The sequence below is a fragment of the Oncorhynchus nerka genome, linkage group LG10 (genome assembly GCF_034236695.1).
Source record: "Oncorhynchus nerka isolate Pitt River linkage group LG10, Oner_Uvic_2.0, whole genome shotgun sequence".
NCBI lineage: Eukaryota > Metazoa > Chordata > Actinopteri > Salmoniformes > Salmonidae > Oncorhynchus > Oncorhynchus nerka.
In genome coordinates this window covers 73,839,734-73,859,501 of record NC_088405.1, presented here as the reverse complement: position 1 = coordinate 73,859,501, position 19,768 = coordinate 73,839,734, and the positions used below count along the sequence as shown (strand labels likewise).

Sequence of the window (19,768 nt, the reverse complement as noted above, 5' to 3'; positions counted from 1 at the left end):
ATTGGTGGAGTGCTACAGAGATGCTTTTCCTTCTGGAAGGTTCTTCCATCTCCACAGAGGAACTCTAGAGCTCTGACAGAGCTCTAATCGGGTTGTTGGTCACCTCCCTGACCAAGGCCCTTCTCCCCCGATTGCTCAGTTTGGCCGGGCGGCCAATCTTGGTGGTTCTAAACTTGTTCCATTTAAGAACAATGGAGGGGACCTTCAATGCTGCAGAAATGTTTTTGTACCCTTCCCCAGATCTGTGCCGCGACACAATCCTGTCATGGCGCTCTAAGGACAATTCCTTTGAACTTGTGCCTTGGTTTTTTCCCCGACATGCACTGTCAACTGTGGGACCTTTATATAGACAGGTGTGTGCCTTTCCAAGTCATGTCCAATCAATTAAATTTACCACAGGTGGACTCCAATCAAGTTGTCGAAACATCTCAAGAATTATCAATGGAAACAAGATGCACTTGAGTTCAATTTTGAGTCTCATAGCAAAGGGTCTGAATACATTTTTTTCTACAGTTGCTAAAATTTCTAAACACCTGTTTATGCTTTGTCATTATGGGGTATTGATGAGGATATATAATAATTTCATCCATTTTAGAATAAGGCTACAACGAAACAAAATGTGGAAAAGGGGAAGGGGTCCATATACTTCCCGAATGCACTGAATATGCGTATACCGTACATACGACTAAAACTTGAAACGATGCACAATTCACTACATAGGCATCTCTGTCCATTTACAATTCAGTGGCATAATGGAAAATGATATCTTCTCCTCTACTAGAGCCTAGGCTATTTTCCTATCCAGTCCCAATCCCACTGAAACCCAAAATGACTCCTGTCTCGCATTCAAATTGCTTAGTTTATTCTGTACTTCATAGGTTGCATAATTAAAGCAGGTCTCTTGCCTTTGCATGTCAAAATACTGCTCTAACATTTCCCCTGCTTCTCTGTGCTGTCTTGTTCTTGCTGCCCATACGAGAGCTTCGGTAGAGAATGTGACATCAACAAACTGTGTGAGAGTAGATATGCATATTTCTTTTAAATGTTGGTCCCGTTAAGAGGCCTTTTTATTTAAACTATATCTCCCAGTCATCTATGAGCTGATCTGCTATCTGTATAATCATAAACTCGAATTTGCCAAATATAGGAGATAACCTAGAACTAATGACAGAATATCTAACAAGCTTAGCATCTTTGGTGATTTGAATTTTGTGTTTGACCACCGTTACAAAGTTCGTATGATTCGACAATGCTGTTTTTGGGTTGCGTCCTTAGCTCTCTGTGTTGAGAGCCTACTGCTGAATTGAGGAACATAACACTCGGAATTTATGAATGGCCTGTTTCGCAATTCAAAACAACATCATTGGCGATCAAAGATAGTTACTCTTATCATTACTAAATATCAGTTTCATTTGCTCTGAAATCTTTACATAGTTGCGCTGCACCTATCTTATTGTCATCGTGACCCTATCTTGGTTTTAAATGCTTTAAATTGGCACTTCCGATTTCTGTGATATTTCCTGGGAGTCTCGTAATAAATACATTTTTCCTCTATTGAAACTTGGTAGACTTTCGGGAAAATATTATTCCAACAAATTGAGTTTTTCCAACAGTAGTGAAGTTATCACAGTGAAGTGCTGAATCTTACAGGGACACTGCCATTTGCACAAATGTACCCACAAGACACCATTACAATTATTGTATAGAGTGCAACAGTTAAGTTCCTTCTGATAGACAATCCATTATCCTATCATCACATATCACAATAGTTGACCTACTCACCAGATGGCAGTGGTGTATGGTCCACCTCTCACACCACCTCTCCCTGTGGCCTACAGTTTGCACTTTATAACCTCGAGTGTTAACACCGACTGGCTTTCAAATATGTTCCAAAGCTCCAGAATCCAGTGGTACCTACTGTACTGTAGGTGACACATGATGCTGTTCTGGTTTGGTATTGTTCACTGTTACTACAATGGTGAGTTGGTACCATAGCAGTTTGCCCAGCTGCAGTGCTGACTCATGGGTGTGTGTGTGTAATCGCACTCCAATAGCACCCGGGAGTTGCAGCAGTATTTTTGTGAAAAAGAGTGAGTATTGGTGTAAGAGTGAGTGTGTGTCTAAGACAGACATTACCTATTCGGAGCTCTGTGCAGCTGTGTCAAAGACGCACACTTAATGACAGCAACAATGTACGCACGTCTTAAGCAGTCAGTATGTGCTTCGAGCCACTGCACTGCTACAGTGTGTATTGCAGTTAGTTCAGCAGTCTGTTGAGTGAGCTGTTTAAACCTCTGGGCTCCGAATGTCACAATTTGAAGCTTTTGAGTTGCCATACCCCTTGGTAAAACTCTTGTTTGTCGGTTCTTTTGTGTGAACTAACAGGATGGAAGGGGAATACTTTCTAGGCTTACTGCGATCAGACACTTGCATTTGTTTGGGGTCTTTGCAGCATGCTGCTGCTGTTGGAGTAGGTGTCAGCATGATTCAGTTCGACTGGCACCTCCCTTAAAAGAAGCGGTAATAGTACTGTTTGTCCATTTTGAGGCGCTATAGCCAGTGTACTCTAATTCAAAATATTAAGAATTAATCTAAGATGACTCAAGAAATGTCATTTTGCGATTTTTGCACAGGAGATCTTAGTCGTCCAATTTTACATCGAACTAATATGTTTGGTATAGTATTTCTCAAGTTAACAAATGTGCTTGAAAAAAAAAAAATTATCTCGTTGAATGACAAACACTTAATTGAAGAATCTTTACTGTTGACCAATCACCGACAAAGGGGCATGAACTTCGGCTACGGACTAGAGAATGGTTCACTTGTGATCCGCATTCCTACATCTGCAGCAACCCCTCTTTAAACTTCTAGTTGTCCTAACTTGAAAATTGACCAATAGAATTATAAACCAGGGTTCCTGCATATGCAGGAATGCCCACAGGTAGCCTAGTGGTTAGAGCGTTGAGCCAGTAACCGAAAGATTTCTGGATTGAATCTCTGAACTGACAAGGTAAAAATCTGTCGTTCTGCCCCTGAACAAGGCAGTTAACCCAATGTTCCCTGGTAGGCCGTCATTGTAAATAAGAATTTGTTCTTAACTGACTTGCCTAGTTAAATAGGCGGAAGCGAATGACACTGTGTGCTAGCTTAGCCACCTACTTCTAAGGAGGACTCCTGCACACAGGAGGCTGGGATGACAGTGTGTGCTAGCTAGATAACTATCCTTCGCCCCCACCTGTCTGGCACGATTTTCTCCGGTACACAGCAAGCATGAGGCGGCGGGGACAATGTGAGCTAGCACGTGGGAGGCGGGTACGACCGGTAGACAGTGTCCTTCGCCTTAAATGGTGGGGAACGCCTCAAATTGCAGGAACGCCTCAAATTGGGGACTTCCGTTGCACACTTGATCGACTTAAGCTTGCCTTGAGAACACCCTTGCCGAAAGCTGGGAACACCACACTAGCTGCCTGGTATTTTGAAGTAATGTGCAGTGTTGCAAAGAGAGTTGTAGCAACTGCCAATGTAGCATCAGCTCAGCCTCTACAGATTTGTTTCAGTCTGTCTGTTTATCTCTCTTTCTGTCCTCAAAGTCTGACTCTGCATGTATTTCACAGTTCTTGCTGAGCTGAAGAATGTAGCTCTCACTCCGCCGCCTTTGTCTTGCAACCCATCTCTCTCCCTCTGCGTCTCTGACTTGGTCACAAAACCATAACCCTCCTATAATCATGAAGGACTTCTTTATGAAACCCATGATGAAAACAAGTCCATTATGATCATAAGAGGTGTACCATTAACTGTGCAAATGTAGCAGATTGTAGAAGTTATGTATGCATTTGTGGTTGAGCAGTATCCTTTTACAGCTGAAATAAAACATCTCTCAAATATTGTGCACACATTTCCGTACATCCTTATTAGTGAGCATTTCTTCTTTGGCAAGATAATCCATCCACCTGACAGGTGTGGCATATCAAGAAGATGATTTAAACAGCATGATCATTACACAGGTGCACCTTGTGCTGGGGACAGTAAAAGGTCACTTTAAAATGTGCAGTTTTGTCACACAACACAATGCTACAGATGTCTCAAGTTTTGAGGGAGCGTGCAATTGGCATGCTGACTGCAGAAATGTCCACCATTTTCTCTACCATAAGCTACGTTGTTTTAGAGAATTTGGCAGTAAGTCTAACCGGCCTCAACCGCAGACCATGTGTAACCACGCTAGCCCAGGACCTCCACATCCGGCTTCTTCACCTGCGGGATTGTCTAAGGGGGAGGGTGGGGTGCTGATTATTATTTCAGTGTGTAATAAAGTCCTTTTGTTGGGAAAAAATGAGTTCTGTTTGGCTGGGCCTGGCTCCCCAGTGGGTGGGCCTGGCTGGCAAGTGGGTGGACCTATGACTGCACCCCTGTCCAGTGTCGTGGTAATTTCCTGTATTACTAAACATTGAGAGAGCAAACCACATACCAGTCAAAGTTATACATAAACTTCATCTTTTAATTATATGTGAGCTTCACCATAGCCCTGTGACTCTCAGATCAATTCAGTGTCTATAAATTAATTCTCTGAGAGTGCTTACAAAACAGTTGTTAGTATCATTTATAGCCAAGACACACCCATCTCAACTCACATGACGAGAAACAGATCTCAGGAACAGTTCACAAAGAACCTTTTACTTGAAAGAGGAGTATCCCATAGCCAGATAGCATTAGCTATAAATTATCATTCAGTTTGGTCTCCTAAACGAAGTTCTTATCTCGTTCATGGTACAACATAGTACCAAACCATTACCTCATCCAATGGCATATATCAATTGTCAATTCTAGATACTACCATCTCAAATACACCCCCTCCTGGACAAGATCAGAAAAGACAGTGAGCCTCTTAGGTCATATACCAAATCAAGATCAGGGCAACCTCAGAGGGGACATACAATAGTTACAGACACATTCCCATAAGAAGACAAGCCTCCATTCTGTCCTCCTCCCCTTCTGATATTCTTCATAGCATCACATGGTTTAACAGATACATTGACATATGAAGACAAGCCTGACCTCTCCCCTCTCTGGGCCCCTAGTGACTAAGCCCTAGCAGAGAAGGGGTAACTGCAAACTGCCAACAGTATTATATAAAAGAAGACATCCTAATGACAAATATCTCACATAAGCATTATTATGTAAATAAAACATCTTATTTATCAATGTTACCTAACTAATTCTGATTCTGCTACCACACCAATCATGTGAAATTCATGTCCAATCCTACTGAATTTATATCAATTGACTGATTTTCTTATATGAGCTGTAACTCTGTAAAATCTTTGAAATTGTTCCATGTTGTGTTATATTTTTGTTCATCATATGTTATTACACCCACTCCTCTGAGCTATTGACCAATTAACTTAATTATAAATTTAGGACATACATTTTTTTTTTTAAATCTACTGTTTTTCACCTTACAGATATAAGGAGGGAGGAGAGGCTCTGCTCGTCCTGCTGCCCTCAGAGGAGGAGCGCATGCTATCCCAACTCCAGGAGAGAATAGTCCCCATCAACAGAATCCAGTGAGTTCACTTACAACCTCCTCACTTGTGCTTGCACGCGTGCGCACACACACTTGTATTTCACTGGGACTGGGCAGGCTGTTGGTTGTGGAGATCTACTGTAGGTGAGAAATTAAAACAAAACAGGTGGTGGACTGTAGTTTTTACTGTTTTTAAGCTTTATTCTGTGTCTCCACTAGGGCAGTGATGGTACAAGTGTCGTAATATATTTTCCATGGCAACTCTTTGGTCTTTTTTAAAAAGCTGTTTTTTGTGAAATATGGTGTGCTATAGCTTAGAAAATAAATGCATGTGACTGGATGACAATGATATTTGTTTCCAACATTTGGGTAATTTTCCTAAATAAGTTAAACCCGCTTGGTGTTTTGTTTCCTTGCCATGATACTAACGAGTGACTCGATACTGGTATTGTCCCGGCTCTAATTTCCGTCTTCCCAACTGCCCTTTCACCCCCTCCCTCCAAGCAAAAAACTGAGGCCTTATGAGAATGTTTACATGATACCATATGATTCCAAAGACTATTTTCCCTCACGGAAATGCATTGGACAGATGGGGTAGACTTCACAAAGCAGGCAGGGTCAACAAGTGAGCCAGCTGACTTTCCTAAATATTCTGATTCTGAAACATCCTCATTGTGTCTAGTAGTTCAACCATGCACTTCGAATGGACATGCTATGAATGATGTGTAATATTCTGAATGACCCATATTCAACCTGTACCCTTGTCCCCGTTGTGTGCCTGATACCACCAGTTTCATGTTGTCACAGTACGTTTTAATATTGACTTAAGGTTCTATTTGGACCTGTTTGTGAGATGGGGAGATGTAGGTTTAGCTGAGGGGCTTTGAGCAGTGCAGTAAGTCGGCCAACCATGTGAGGGAGAGCGTGAGAATGGCTCTGCCGTCACAGAGGAGACCAGGCCTGAGCCCCTCTGGCTAAATCCTGATAGGCACAGTGTCCAGCATGATGCCCTCACAGTACAGTGTTTTCCGTACATGGAGTAGCCCCCGGCGAGGGGGGTGGGGCGTTCCATCCTAAATACACAGCTAAATTATTGAATACTTTAATGGCTTTACCTCCCATATTGGTAAAAGTAGTTGTTGTATTGAGTAGAAAGACCATACTTAATTCAGTGTGGTGGTGGTTTTGGATATCTTCTAGGCCTATATAATCAGAACTATTTTATGTAAGAGCCTTTATTTAAAATTCAACTTGTCATCTCTTGAGATTATGGTTTTACTGCAAGATATGAATTGCCACAATGTTTGTTTTTCAAGTGCTGTATTTTATTGGCTCTGCTATGACACTTAGTTCACTGAAATGACATTATTTCCTTACCCTATCTTTTTAAAAGTTTGGCCTGTCAGCCAATCACTGTGGGTGGGACTTTGAGGAAAGGCAGTATATTAGACTAGTTTTTCTGACTAGATTACTAATCTACTCTTTCAATTTCATTTATTGTGGCAAACTATATCTAGTCTACTCAATTTAGTTTGTTACAAAAACTTAAGAAAAAAGGTTGTGTTCTGTCAAGTTAACTTGGATTCTCTGTTGGGAAACAATTTAGAATTGCAGGAAAATGTTTTTTAAATGCAAACATTTTCAGAGGGAGGATTCCCAGTTCAGATTGTGCACCCCCACATTTTATACGAAGTCAGGTGCCAATGAATAGACCTAGAAGAATGAAGCAGGTGTTAAACATGGGCTTTGCTACACAGAATGCAACAGTTGACTTCTCCATTGTCAATACTTTAATCAAATCAGTAGGCATATATCAATTTCTTTAAGAATACCATATAAGTATCATGACATTAGCTTTTATAACCTTCAATCTGTTATCATATTTTGGACCAGAATGAGGCTCTCTCTATCCACTACCTATTGTGCCTGCAGTTAGGATTCAACATATTCATAGAATGTTTTCATAATTGGTCTGCATATAATTGCCAAAAAGCAAACAAGATCTTTGGTTTACATGTTCGGATGTGATACCATTGACATAACTACGTTGTATGATTTATGAATAGCAAAGGGATATAGGACATTGACTTTATTCAGTCAGATGGATACCTTTTATAAACTAGTCAACACAAGCTCTTCGGTCATCAAAGCACAGTAAATAGCCTCCGTGGCTGTGTAGGCCTATGAAGCATGCCAAATTAAATAATAAATTAATGTGCCACAAAACAGTAAGTGGATTTCAACTAATCGTTACCACTCGCATTACACGGGACGTGTAAATGAATTCACTGGAGACCACAGCGTACAGCAATAACACAGGTACTGAGAGGAGGGACAGTCGGCAGACTGACAAACCAGCAGTTTTCCTGTCATCGCTCACTTTGGGATTGACATGCGCCTGTCCTCTAAATAAATCACTAGGAGATGCATATCAGACTTTTTATAACTAACTCACTCATTGATCTATCTGTGTGCATATCGTTCATTCTAGCGGGAGAAGGCTATATGGACTTTATTTGACTAGAGAATTACACATTTTAAATGAAAAGAAGCCTAGTTCGTTTAAAAAAGTAGCTGGCTTACAATGAGTTACCGGCTATTTAGCTGACGGACGGTGCTTATGGGAAACAGTGAGCACATACACACACAGCACACACAAACTCGCTCCACTCTCTCTTCCACATCCACAAACATGTATACTAGGCAGGGTAGCCTAGTGGTTAGAGCGTTGGACTAGTAACCGAAAGGTTGCAAATTCGAATGCCCGAGCTGACAAGGTACAAATCTGTCGTTCTGCCTCTGAACAGGCAGTTAACCCACTGTTCCTAGGCCATCATTGAAAATAAGAATTTGTTCTTAACTGACTTGCCTAGTTAAATAAAGGTAAAATAAATTTAAAAAATACACAAAACACTCATCACTCTTTTTCACACAAACAGAAATACTTAGATTTACATTTTGGCAGTGTTTATCATGCTGGAGGTGCAATCTAACATCATATGATATTACTCACACACGCAGTGAGTGTAAAAAAAAAGGCAGAGAAATACCATATTTCAGGGATTTTCACAATATAATACAAAGAATATTCATTGGGAGTTCCTTGGGATTGTTGACCTAAAGAAAGGTCCTCACTGTCAACTGTGTTTATTTTCAGCAAACTTAACATGTGTAAATATTTGCATGAACATAAGATTCAACAACTGAGACACAAACTGAACAAGTTCCATAGACATGTGACTAACAGAAATGGAATAATGTGTACCTGAACAAAGAGGGGGTCAAAATGAAAAGTAACAGTCAGTATCTGGTGTGGCCACAAGCTGCATTAAGTACTGCAGTGCATCTCCTCATGGACTGTACCAGATTTGCCCGTTCTTGCTGTGAGATGTTACCCCACTCTTCCACCAAGGCACCTGCAAGTTCCCAGACATTTCTGGGGGAAATGGCCCTAGCCCTCACCCTCCGATCCAACAGGTCCCAGACGTGCTCAATGGGATTGAGATCCGGGCTCTTCGCTGGCCATGGCAGAACACTGGCATTCCTGTCTTGCAGGGAATCACGCACAGAACGAGCAGTATGGCTGGTGGCATTGTCATGCTGGAGGGTCATGTCAGGATGAGCCTGCAGGAAGGGTACCACATGAGGGAGGAGAATGTCTTCCCTGTAACGCACAGCGTTGAGATTGCCTGCAATGACAACAAGCTCAGTCCGATGATGATGCTTTGACACACCGCCCCAGACCATGACGGACCCTCCACCTCCAAATCGATCCCGCTCCAGAGTACAGGCCTTGGTGTAACGCTCATTCCTTCAACTATAACCATGAATCCGACCATCACCCCTGGTGAGACAAAACCTCGACTTGTGTTTTTCAATGACCGAGTAGTTCAACTGATCATTTATTTTCCAAAAAGTTTAACCATTAACAGGCCTCTCAACCCCAGACACATCTGCTTGCAGCAAAACTGCACCTGCCCCCACATGACTAGTATCCACCTGCAAGGTAAATGACAAATCCACGCGAGGAGCAGCCAGCACCGGAGTTGAGGTAAGCAAGCTCTTTGCATCTTCAAAAGCCTGTTGACAACGAGAAGACCATACATAAACAGCCTTAGCTTTCAGCAAATCTGTCAAGGGAGCGACCACAGTAGAGTAGTTCCTACAAAAACTACAATACTAACCAATCATTCCCAAGAAACGCATCAGTTCCTTTTTAGTAGTTGGTGGTGGAAAAGCATCAATAGCTACCACTTTAGCCCAAACAGGACGCACTTCACCCTGCACAACCACCTTTCCATTTAGCCAGATTGATCGTGAGGCGACCCGCAGCTCGTCGGTCGAACAAGGCTTGAATACGGGAAAGATGTTCCTCCCAAGTATCTGCATATATCACTACATCGTCCAGATAAGCACCGCACCCGGTCAGACCAGAGACAACCCTTTTCATAAGTCGCTGAAAAGTGGCAGGTGCATTACGCAGGCCGAAACTCACAACCGAATACAAGTACAGACCAGAGGGTGTAATAAAGGCAGAGATTTCACGTGCCCTACTCATCAGTGGCACCTGCCAATAGCCCTTTAACAAACCAATCTGATTTTTTTGGGGGGGTCACCCTCTTTTCAATGGGTTTTCATTGGGAATCCAGATTTCTAGGGACTTGCTTGCAGTTCCTACCACTTCCACTGGATGCCATCAGTCTTTAGAAATTGGTTAAGGTTATTCCTTTGTGTAATGAAGAAGTACGGCCATCTTGAACGAGGGTCACTTCATGTGTACTGTTTGATAGAGGCGCATGACCAGAAAGCATGCTAAAAAAGACCTAAAGTTGTATTACAAAAGTAGTTTGAAATGTTTTGGCAAAGTTTACAGGTAACGTTTGAGATATTTTGTAGTCACGTTGCGCAAGTTGGAACCGGTGTTTTTCTGGATCAAACGCGCCAAATAAATGAACATTTTGGATATATATGGACGGAATTAATCGAACAAAAGGACCATTTCTGATGTTTATGGGACATATTGGAGTGCCAACAGATGAAGCTCGTCAAAGGTAAGGCATGAATTATATTTGTATTTCTGCGTTTTGTGTCGCGCCTGCAGGGTTGAAATGTTCTCTCTCTTTTGTTTATTGAGGTGCTATCCTCAGATAATAGCATTGTTTGCTTTCGCCGAAAAGCCTTTTTGAAATCTGACTTGTTGGCTGGATTCACAACACGTGTAGCTTTAATTTGGTATCTTACATGTGTGATTTCATGAAAGTTAGATTTTTATAGTAATTTATTTGAATTTGTCGCTCTGCATTTTCTCTGGCTTTTGGCCAAGTGGGACACTACCGTCCCACATATCCCAGAGAGGTTTTAACAGGTCAAATTTGCTCACAAACTTAGCTGCGCCGACTTGATCACCGTAGTCCTCCATCCTTACGGTGGGCCGTACAAAATCTGTTTGTCCCATCTGGTTTACTGACCAAGATACAGGGAGAAGCCCAACTGGAGAAAGAAGGCTCTGCTATGTACCCGACCTCAGCATCCAGACAACGCAGTTTCTCTGAAGAAACTCTAGAACCGCTGACGAATGGGGTCAGCATCTCCAATGTCAATATCATGTTCTATTAGGTTTGTACGTGTAGGTGTATCAGAAAACAAACCTGGAAATCTACGAATCAGATCAACCATCTCTTTCCGCCCACCAACAGGTAGATGAGCGAGAAGGCTGTCTAAAATATCCAGTGTCTCTGAATTTTTCAATCTACCCTGCAGTATGCAATCGTCAGGACCAGGAACATCTTCCTCCTCATGCACGGACCTAGCATGACAAGAACCCAGGGAAATAACGGTATCGGCCAAAATAAGAGGTTTTACCGTCCTCTGTGGACTCCCACTGTTCAGTCTCAGAGGAACGTGCATAATAGGGTTTTAACAAATTTACATGGCACAGTTGATGTGCTTTTCTCCATTCTGGAGTGGCAACTAGATAGTTTTGCTCAGTGTACTGGCGCACCACCGTATATGGACCTTGAAACTTGGCTTGAAAAGGAGAACCAACAATTGGCAGCAGAGCAAGAACCTGGTCACCTGGACTAAAGTGAAGTCTCAGTTCGGCGATCAAATATGCCCTTCATCCTCTCCTGTGAAGATAATAGCTTCTCTTTAGCCATTTCACCAGTGGCATACAGGCGTCGCTGGAAATCACACACATAAGATAACAGGGACTGAGGGGACTCAGGAGACTTCCAGTCATCCTGGAGAACAGATAGAAGTCCACGCACCCTATGTCCAAACACAAGGTCTTTTGGACTGAAACCCGTGCTCTCCTGTGTGACCTCCCCCAGAAAACAACTACCATGAGACACCCACTTTCTCATCAAGACATCCTCTTGGAAAAAATAGCCATGGGCGACATCTCCCAACTGTTCCACAAGCACAATTTGGTCATGCAACTCTTCTAATGTGGGGTCAGTCCGTTGCGCATTGATTAGATCTGAGCGGGATACAGATAACGGGATAACAGGGAAAGCATTGCCAGACTTCTTTGTGGTATTCTCGTTAGCTGGCGCAGTGACACACGCAGAGAACACCTCTGGGGAAACTCTGCGCACTCTCATCAGGAATCCCTACAAATGACGGCATAGTGTAAACCCCTAGAGATGGAAACACAACAGGCCATACACTCTCACCAGCCAAGTTATTCCCAAGGATAACGTCGATACCCTCAACAAAGGACGCACCCCCACAACAACCTCACCTTTCACCAGTCCATAACCCAACATCAGTTTATGCAATGGAACTGACAGTGTTCAAACCTTTTCTCCTAATTAGAACACTATTCCCCGAATCAGTCTCAGCAGAGGAGGGTAACACAGACTCCAACACAAATGATTCATACGCATCTGTGTCTTAGGAACTTCACTGGCACGAGGTCCTTACTTCCTAACATAGACACAAAACCCTCCGTAATGAAAGGTATATAGTCTGGGTCAATATGGACTTTCACATGGCCCTGGGCATGAGACAATGTGTCAGGAGTGGACTGATGTGGAACAGGCGCAGCTAACGCCGTAGGCTTAGATTTAACGTAAGCACACGTACTGAATTTACCCCTAGCCCTGAGAACTGGACATTCGTTTTTCCAATGACCTGTGAGTATAACAGAACTCATATGGCAGGCGAAAACCTGGCAGGCGAAAATCCAACCAGGAAGTGGGAAATCTGAGGTTTGTAGTTTTTCAAAGCTTGGCCTAACGAATACACAGTGTCTATGGAGTCAAGTTGCACTTCCTACGGCTTCCACTAGATGTCAACCGTCTTTAGAAACTGGTTTGAGGATTCTACTATGAAGGAGGGGCTCGTGAGACCTGTTTGAGTCAGTGGTCTGGCAGAGTGTCTCAGGCTTGTGACGCGCGCTTCCGACAGAGTTACCTCTCGTTCTAGAGCTTTTCTTCAGACATCGGAATTCTCTGGTTGGAACATTATTGATGTTTTATGTTAAAAACATCCTAAAGATGTTTCTATGACCTGTAACGGAATTTTTTGAGTTTTTGTCTGGACGAAGTGCTCACGCCTCATGAAGATGGATTACTGGGCTGAACACGCTAACAACAAGTGGCTATTTCAACATAAATGATGGACTTTATGGAACAAATCAGTCATTTATTGTCGAACTGTGATTCCTGGGAGTGCCTTCTGATGAAGATCATCAAAGGTAAGTTAATATTTATAATGTTATTTCTAACTTCTGTTGACTCCAAAATGGCGGATATTTCTCTGGCTGGATTGGGCTCTGAGCACCGTTCTCAGATTATGCCCTATTCCGTAAAGTAAAAAAAAAAATCCGACACAGCGGTTACATTAAGGAGAAGTCTATCTTTAATTCTGTGAATAACACTTGTATCTTTTATTGATGTTTATTATGAGTATTTCGGCAAAATCACCGGATGTTTTGGAATCAAAACATTACTGCACGTAACGCGCCAATGTAAACTGAGATTTTTGGATATAAATATGCACGTTATCGAACAAAACATACATGTATTGTGTAACATGATGTCCTATGAGTGTCATCTGATGAAGATCATCAAAGGTTAGTGATTCATTTTATCTATTTCTGCTTTTTGTGACTCCTATCTTTGGCTGGGAAAATGGCTGTGTTTTTTTTACTTGGCGGTGATCTATTATAATTATATGTTGTGCTTTCACTGTAAAGCATTTTTTAAATCGGATACGATGGGTAGATTAACAAGAAGTTGATCTTTAATTTGCTGTATTGGACTTGTTAATGTGTGAAAGTTACATATTTTGAAAAAATATTTTGGACTTTTGCGCGCTGCCTTTTCAGCGGAATGTTGTCGAGGGGTTCCGCTAGCCTGTGCTAGAAAGGTTAACTCAGTGTTCAGTCCCCATTAAAATATAGCATTTATTTTTCATTTTCTTCTTGAATTTCAAAATAGCATCAGACCAAACACTACTCACTCAGTTCCAGATTGGATGGTGTTCTCAGGTCTCAGCTGTTTGTTTGCCAGAGCACCCTCCGTATTGCTTGGAAAAGGAACCTTGGAAGCAGTAATCTCTCCGGTTTATTTTGGTCAAAATTAGGTTATAGGTTTGGAGTTTTGATCTAGAGTGAAGGCCATGATGTGGAGGGTAGCATCTTGCATATGTACCTGCTGAAAAATCCAAGTTTATCTAACTCCAAATCTATCATTTTGTAAAAAACATGTTGAAAAATGTGAGAGTTCACATGCAGCTGTGTGTCTCTCTCTCTCTGAGGGGGGCGTGTTCATTTTTTTTTTAAACATGCCAAATCAAAATGCTGTATTTTCAATGTTCATGTTTGTCTTTCAATATTCAGAAATTAATGTAAAACAAATATATGTATCAAAATACTACTCATGTTACAGAGCAAGCCGTAAAGCTTCATATGACACAATTTTTGCTTTGTAGCACCTATAGATTAAATATTATGTAGCCTTAAAGGAGACCTGGGTAAGGCCAAAATGTCATAAATATGCATACTTTTATTAGTTCTCCATTATGCTGTTAGATACAAAATGTCAAATTTTCCTCCAAATTAACATTCTATAGATTACATTTTGTGAAATTCCCTCCAAATCATGGTGTTTTTTTGTCCTGGTTTCCTGAGGATTCACTCGTATACAGTCTTGCATGCTTTGCACGTGTTTTACTGACATTTTGGCTGGGGATTTAATCTATTAATATTAATGCCAATATTAAACCAGACAGATGTTTTCACACAATGAAAATGTATTATTCGCGGGAAATTAAGTCTATAATGGTTATCAAAAGAAGTTCTTCATGATGATCTCTTTCTTCCTCTTGATTGTGAGGTTGGCCTGAGAGAAGCTGCGAGCTAATACTCTGCTTGTCGAACTGAACATCAACAGAGAAGAGGGGTAGACCAAGAGAGTGGGAGAGTAAGATGGGGGAGTTGGGGTTCTGGATGGAGGAGTAGGTTAGCCTGCAGCAACTTATGTTAGGGGATCTGTTTTGACTAAAAATAAGAAATGTACAGTAGACCTCAGACACGCATACCTCCAGTGCTCTTGTGGTGAGAATTTTCGCTTCGCTCCACAGGTAGTATCACATTTTTCATTTAATTTCATTACAGTACAACGGCTTGATTTGTTTGATCGTAGCTAGCTACATAGCTAGCTACATAGCCGTCTTTGTATCAAAGATAATTGTGTAGTCTAGAGCGATTTCCTAGGTTAGCTAGCCAGCTATTGTCGTTCTTTTAACGCAACGTAACGTAATCAACACTGCTAGCTAGCCAGCTAGCCCTGAATAGCAGCACAGTAGAAACTATTACACTCAACGGAACGACTTGATTAGTGTAGTGTCAACAACGCAGCCAATGCCAGCTAGCCTACATAGTCAACAACGCAGCCTCTGCCAGCTAGCCTACTTCAGCAGTACTGTATCATTTGAATCATTTTAGTCAATAAGATTCTTGCTACGTAAGCTTAACTTTCTGAACACTCGAGACGTTTAGTCCACTTGTCATTCCAATCTCCTTTGCATTAGCGTAGCCTCTTGTGTAGCCTGTCAACTATGTGTCTGTCTATCCCTGTTCTCTCCTCTCTGCACAGACCATACAAACGCTCCACACCGCGTGGCCGCGGCCACCCTAATCTGGTGGTCCCAGCGCGCACGACCCACTTGGAGTTCCAGGTCTCCGGTAGCCTCTGGAACTGCCGATCTGCGGCCAACAAGGCAGAGTTCATCTCAGCCTATGCCTCCCTCCAGTCCCTCGACTTCTTGGCACTGACGGAAACATGGATCACCACAGACAACACTGCTACTCCTACTGCTCTCTCTTCGTCTGCCCACGTGTTCTCGCACACCCCGAGAGCTTCTGGTCAGCGGGGTGGTGGCACCGGGATCCTCATCTCTCCCAAGTGGTCATTCTCTCTTTCTCCCCTTACCCATCTGTCTATCGCCTCCTTTGAATTCCATGCTGTCACAGTTACCAGCCCTTTCAAGCTTAACATCCTTATCATTTATCGCCCTCCAGGTTCCCTCGGAGAGTTCATCAATGAGCTTGATGCCTTGATAAGCTCCTTTTCTGAGGACGGCTCACCTCTCACAGTTCTGGGCGACTTTAACCTCCCCACGTCTACCTTTGACTCATTCCTCTCTGCCTCCTTCTTTCCACTCCTCTCCTCTTTTGACCTCACCCTCTCACCTTCCCCCCTACTCACAAGGCAGGAAATACGCTCGACCTCATCTTTACTAGATGCTGTTCTTCCACTAACCTCATTGCAACTCCCCTCCAAGTCTCCGACCACTACCTTGTATCCTTTTCCCTCTCGCTCTCATCCAACACTTCCCACACTGCCCCTACTCGGATGGTATCGCGCCGTCCCAACCTTCGCTCTCTCTCCCCCGCTACTCTCTCCTCTTCCATCCTATCATCTCTTCCTTCTGCTCAAACCTTCTCCAACCTATCTCCTGATTCTGCCTCCTCAACCCTCCTCTCCTCCCTTTCTGCATCCTTTGACTCTCTATGTCCCCTATCCTCCAGGCCGGCTCGGTCCTCCCCTCCCGCTCCGTGGCTCGACGACTCATTGCGAGCTCACAGAACAGGGCTCCGGGCAGCCGAGCGGAAATGGAGGAAAACTCGCCTCCCTGCGGACCTGACATCCTTTCACTCCCTCCTCTCTACATTTTCCTCTTCTCTCTCTGCTGCTAAAGCCACTTTCTACCACTCTAAATTCCAAGCATCTGCCTCTAACCCTAGGAAGCTCTTTGCAACCTTCTCCTCCCTCCTGAATCCTCCTCCCCCCCTCCTCCCTCTCTGCAGATGACTTCGTCAACCATTTTGAAAAGAAGGTCGACGACATCCGATCCTCGTTTGCTAAGTCAAACGACACCGCTGGTTCTGCTCACACTGCCCTACCCTGTGCTCTGACCTCTTTCTCCCCTCTCTCTCCAGATGAAATCTCGTGTCTTGTGACGGCCGGCCACCCAACAACCTGCCCGCTTGACCCTATCCCCTCTCTCTTCTCCAGACCATTTCCGGAGACCTTCTCCCTTACCTCACCTCGCTCATCAACTCATCCCTGACCGCTGGCTACGTCCCTTCCGTCTTCAAGAGAGCGAGAGTTGCACCCCTTCTGAAAAAACCTACACTCGATCCCTCCGATGTCAACAACTACAGACCAGTATCCCTTCTTTCTTTTCTCTCCAAAACTCTTGAACGTGCCGTCCTTGGCCAGCTCTCCCGCTATCTCTCTCAGAATGACCTTCTTGATCCAAATCAGTCAGGTTTCAAGACTAGTCATTCAACTGAGACTGCTCTTCTCTGTATCACGGAGGCGCTCCGCACTGCTAAAGCTAACTCTCTCTCCTCTGCTCTCATCCTTCTAGACCTATCGGCTGCCTTCGATACTGTGAACCATCAGATCCTCCTCTCCACCCTCTCCGAGTTGGGCATCTCCGGCGTGGCCCACGCTTGGATTGCGTCCTACCTGACAGGTCGCTCCTACCAGGTGGCGTGGCGAGAATCCGTCTCCACACCACGTGCTCTCACCACTGGTGTCCCCCAGGGCTCTGTTCTAGGCCCTCTCCTATTCTCGCTATACACCAAGTCACTTGGCTCTGTCATAACCTCACATGGTCTCTCCTATCATTGCTATGCAGACGACACACAATTAATCTTCTCCTTTCCCCCTTCTGATGACCAGGTGGCGAATCGCATCTCTGCATGTCTGGCAGACATATCAGTGTGGATGACGGTTCACCACCTCAAGCTGAACCTCGGCAAGACGGAGCTGCTCTTCCTCCCGTGGGAAGGACTGCCCGTTCCATGATCTCGCCATCACGGTTGACAACTCCATTGTGTCCTCCTCCCAGAGCGCTAAGAACCTTGGCGTGATCCTGGACAACACCCTGTCGTTCTCAACTAACATCAAGGCGGTGGCCCGTTCCTGTAGGTTCATGCTCTACAACATCCGCAGAGTACGACCCTGCCTCACACAGGAAGCGGCGCAGGTCCTAATCCAGGCACTTGTCATCTCCCGTCTGGATTACTGCAACTCGCTGTTGGCTGGGCTCCCTGCCTGTGCCATTAAACCCCTACAACTCATCCAGAACGCCGCAGCCCGTCTGGTGTTCAACCTTCCCAAGTTCTCTCACGTCACCCCGCTCCTCCGCTCTCTCCACTGGCTTCCAGTTGAAGCTCGCATCCGCTACAAGACCATGGTGCTTGCCTACGGAGCTGTGAGGGGAACGGCACCTCAGTACCTCCAGGCTCTGATCAGGCCCTACACCCAAACAAGGGCACTGCGTTCATCCACCTCTGGCCTGCTCGCCTCCCTACCACTGAGGAAGTACAGTTCCCGCTCAGCCCAGTCAAAACTGTTCGCTGCTCTGGCCCCCAATGGTGGAACAAACTCCCTCACGACGCCAGGACAGCGGAGTCAATCACCACCTTCCGGAGACACCTGAAACCCCACCTCTTTAAGGAATACCTAGGATAGGATAAAGTAATCCCTCTCACCCCCCCTTAAAAGATTTAGATGCACTACTGTTCCACTGGATGTCATAAGGTGAATGCACCAATTTGTAAGTCGCTCTGGATAAGAGCGTCTGCTAAATGACTTAAATGTAAATGTGTGCTGTTTTCGTGTGTGTTTGAGTGATCCGGTGTGAATTCATGCATGTTGTAGAGGTGACTGGTGGTCTTGCCTGCGTAAGATGTTTGTTGGTTGCTGGTGTGTGTGTGTGAGAGAGAGCTGGGTCGACATGGTTTTATCAGCAAGCTGCAAGGTCGTCGGCTTCTCTCCACCTGGTAGAGTGACTGCGTGAGGAGAATGGGAATTCCCTTGGGGGATGTTCAGAATGGATGGTGGTTAATGCGGCTTTACCCTCTCCTGTGTGTGTGTGTTTCGATGCATAGTGAGAGTCGTTCAGTGGAAAATCATCCCATTTCATCTCTCACTAATCTTATTTGTCCTGGCTAGTGTTGTAAAGTTCATCCGTAACATGCTGCTCAGTCATTCTTTCTGTTAAATCAACAACTGATTTTACAATGAGGCTATTACTCTCTTGCTTAGGGACTTGATTTGTGCTCCTACATTAACAGTCAAACGTTTGGACACACCTACTCATTCAAAGGTTTTTCTTTATTTTTACTATTTTCTACATTGTAGAATAATAGTGAAGACACCAACTATGAAATTACACATGAAATCATGTAGTAACCACAAAAGTGTAAAACAAATCAAAATATATTTTGTATTTGAGATTCTTCAAAGTAGTCACCCTTTGATTTGATGACAGCTTCAAGTCAGTATTATTTTTCTTTTTTTGTGAACTCGTTCTGACTTGACAGCTAATATGCACCATAAGGGCTCATTTCCTTTTCCCCAAAGTGCGCACTCATTCACTCCCCCCTCAAAATGAACGGACTGGTGGAAGAAATATGGTGGAAACTTACTCTGGCCCTTGCTAAACCCCATGTAGGGCTGTTGTGGTGACTGTATTGCCTCCGCACCAGCAGTCCTCAGTCATGACTCGGCAGTGGTGGTCACGAAATTTTGTCACCCGGTGATTGTCAGGCAAATAACTGTCGGTCTCACTGTAATTGACCGTTAATTAACATAAACACATTTAGCATCTGCTGGCTTCCACACATTTGAACAAGTACATTAAATCCATGTAATATAGCCTACACCTTCACAATAAATACATTATTTAATTTAAACGGGTATTAAGAAGCATGATTTG

General features: G+C 43.7%; 1 pseudogene; it reads left to right on the top strand.

Moving 5' to 3' along the window:
• LOC115135997 (probable ATP-dependent RNA helicase DDX10) overlaps window positions 1–19,768 on the top strand; it is a 126,737-nt pseudogene that overhangs the window by 8,582 nt on the left and 98,387 nt on the right.